Source organism: Oncorhynchus mykiss, chromosome 16 (assembly GCF_013265735.2).
Source record: "Oncorhynchus mykiss isolate Arlee chromosome 16, USDA_OmykA_1.1, whole genome shotgun sequence".
In the NCBI taxonomy this organism is placed as follows: domain Eukaryota; kingdom Metazoa; phylum Chordata; class Actinopteri; order Salmoniformes; family Salmonidae; genus Oncorhynchus; species Oncorhynchus mykiss.
Window position 1 is genome coordinate 2,941,869 of NC_048580.1, and position 3,543 is coordinate 2,945,411.

The 3,543-nt window shown below is 42.4% G+C and overlaps 1 non-coding gene across 1 annotated transcript; it reads left to right on the top strand.

Moving 5' to 3' along the window:
- Nucleotides 1–3,120: 3,120 nt before the first annotated feature.
- On the top strand, nt 3,121–3,192 carry trnah-gug. The gene has a single exon. It is a non-coding gene; the product is annotated as a tRNA-His (tRNA).
- Nucleotides 3,193–3,543: the final 351 nt, after the last annotated feature.

Consider the following 3,543-nt stretch of genomic DNA (forward strand, 5'->3'; position numbering starts at 1 on the left):
ACTGTATCTAACTGGATAAGGTCAGCTACCTCAGAGCCAGGAACTGTATCTAACTGGATAAGGTCAGCTACCTCAGAGCCAGGAACTGTATCTAAATGGATAAGGTCAGCTACTTCAGAGCCAGGAACTGTATCTAAATGGATAAGGTCAGCTACCTCAGAGCCAGGAACTGTATCTAAATGGATAAGGTCAGCTACTTCAGAGCCAGGAACTGTATCTAAATGGATAAGGTCAGCTACTTCAGAGCCAGGAACTGTATCTAAATGGATAAGGTCAGCTACTTCAGAGCCAGGAACTGTATCTAAATGGATAAGGTCAGCTACCTCAGAGCCAGGAACTGTATCTAAATGGATAAGGTCAGCTACCTCAGAGCCAGGAACTGTATCTAAATGGATAAGGTCAGCTACTTCAGAGCCAGGAACTGTATCTAAATGGATAAGGTCAGCTACCTCAGAGCCAGGAACTGTATCTAAATGGATAAGGTCAGCTACCTCAGAGCCAGGAACTGTATCTAAATGGAAAAGGTCAGCTACTTCAGAGCCAGGTACTGTATCTAAATGGATAAGGTCAGCTACTTCAGAGCCAGGAACTGTATCTAAATGGATAAGGTCAGCTACCTCAGAGCCAGGAACTGTATCTAACTGGATAAGGTCAGCTACCTCAGAGCCAGGAACTGTATCTAAATGGATAAGGTCAGCTACCTCAGAGCCAGGAACTGTATCTAAATGGATAAGGTCAGCTACTTCAGAGCCAGGAACTGTATCTAAATGGATAAGGTCAGCTACCTCAGAGCCAGGAACTGTATCTAAATGGATAAGGTCAGCTACTTCAGAGCCAGGAACTGTATCTAAATGGATACGGTCAGCTACTTCAGAGCCAGGAACTGTATCTAAATGGATAAGGTCAGCTACCTCAGAGCCAGGAACTGTATCTAAATGGATAAGGTCAGCTACTTCAGAGCCAGGAACTGTATCTAACTGGATAAGGTCAGCTACCTCAGAGCCAGGAACTGTATCTAAATGGATAAGGTCAGCAACTTCAGAGCCAGGAACTGTATCTAAATGGATAAGGTCAGCTACCTCAGAGCCAGGAACTGTATCTAAATGGATAAGGTCAGCTACCTCAGAGCCAGGAACTGTATCTAACTAGACATGTTCACATACAGTATATACTGTGCTCTAATATACATGTTTCAGGGGAGATCTATGCACAGCAAATTATTTGTCAATTAGGCTATTCTTATAATATTTTGTAACTTTATCGAATATACATGGCTACTGTTTAATTGAGGGGAAGCCCAGCTTTCCAACGGTACATATTTATCTACTGTGCCGGCGAAAAGGTGTCAACATGAATGCTTAGTTAGCTATAGTTACCGAACTGCTATAAGTTAAGTTTTTAATTGGTTATCTAGTTAGTCGTTATTATATACCTGCTGCTGAAATGTCGCTTGCTCTATCCTCACACTGGTTCACATCCAGCACACAGACATGCACTAAAAGGCCATGATGGCTGATATGTAGATTTTTTTTAAACGATTCATAATATTTAAAAGTGTGAATTACTTTAACTTGGAATCATGTGCGTTCAGGTTGGCGCATTTTCAATTTCCGCAATGCACAGATTGACAGACTAGCGGGTCAATAAACATGAACAATTCAGATTCAGGAAATGAATCCCCACTCTGCGTTACTATTCAATGCAGATCCCGCCCTTATTGGTTGAGCCGGCAGAGCCCACTGTGGACCAGGACGTGTTTTAATTGATTGCTACAATAGACATGTCATGCTAACATTATGCTTTCATTATCAGTTTATAAATTAGAGTGTTAGCAGGCTTAATGTTCCTTACCGTGAACTAAGAGATTGGGGAATCTGAGCCCTAAACAATGCCCAACAGATAGCTAAGCCTCCCAGGCTGTTTGCCACCCCCAAGACCAAAGCCAATCGCATGCAAGCAGCTAACTTGGCTAGTCTTGTGAGCGAGCTAGCTAGCCAGGTAGTCTTGTTAGTTAGCGAGCTAGTTATATATGCTAGTTGTTAGCATGCATAACTGATATGTGTATAATTGTAAGGGACACTTCATGTTTTATGGATAATATGTATATGTATAGTGGGTGAGCTCCATTCCTGACAGTCTGATCAAATTCAATAGCAGTCTCAGTGGCTGATAAATCAGGATTCTACCTTGTAGGCTATTTCATAGGTAAAGCTCCTGGCAGGCAGATTAGCAGTCAGTGCATTATGTATATGATCAAGACTGGGTGGGCTCTATTCCTGGCAGGCTTATCAGATTCAATAGCAGCCTCAGAGACTGATAAATCAGGATTCTACCTTGTAGGCTATTTCATAGGTAAAGCTCCTGACAGGCAGATTAGCAGTCAGTGAATTATGTATATGATCAAGACTGGGTGGGCTCTATTCCTGGCAGGCTTATCAGATTCAATAGCAGCCTCAGAGACTGATAAATCAGAACGCTGCCTAGTAGGCAGTCTGCAGGGAGCCTTATATATGAAACAGTCTACAAGGCAACATCCTGATTTATTTATTATTTTTTCCTATTGATTCAAAACCCACTGCGAAATCGGCTTAAAGCAAAGTGACTTAAAGGACATGTGGAGTAATGAGTAGCCCTCTTTGTTTTCACATGTAAAAGTGATTGCTTTTGGGCTTTATCTGCCTTTCCGAATGAAGACGAGTTAGACAATGAAAACATGTATTTTATGTTTCTGGCCTTGTTGACCAAATTACGGAGTTGCACAGATTCCCGATGATGAAACGAGCAGATGTCCGGTGCCCGCCGCTCAGCAAAATCGAATCCGCCTATTTATATACAACAATGGGCGAGTTCGTTTTGCATGGCCCAGTGGTGGGCTGAGTTTGTACATTTTAGATCAATCCGTTGGTCCTTAACTGAAATCTCCACTCAACCGGGGAACCGGGCCATGGTGTCCCAAAGAAGTCCCGAAAATGCACAGTTTACATTGAGAAAAATCAGCTTTGTACCATGATTTCAATTAAATGAGAATTACAGGATTAGCAACACCTCCAACGAAATGTGGTGAATGCGCGTTCTATGGGAGGGGGATATATCCCATGTACATATAAGCCCTGGTAGCTCGCCGTGATCGTATAGTGGTTAGTACTCTGCGTTGTGGCCGCAGCAACCCCGGTTCGAATCCGGGTCACGGCATTGCGGTAGACAATATCACGGCAAAAGGGCTCTTTTTGAATAGCTTCAAAACGTAATAACTATTCTTTGTTACGATATCTATTTAAGTATTTCATGGGAAGAAATTAAGAAATATATCATATTTGTTATGCCGGTGAACCGACTCTTTCTACAGCTGGGTCATAGCCACGCCTAACACATTTTTTTTTAACGAATCGTTTCACATGCTCTTCGAGCAGCCAATCCACGCAGCCTTACGTCATTTTTAGTAAACGTTTAACACCGCCTTATTACCTGCCATCAAGAAGCAACCAATCCGTGTAAAGTAAAATATGGTGCCGGCCAATGGCTGGTTGTTATTTACTTGGAGTC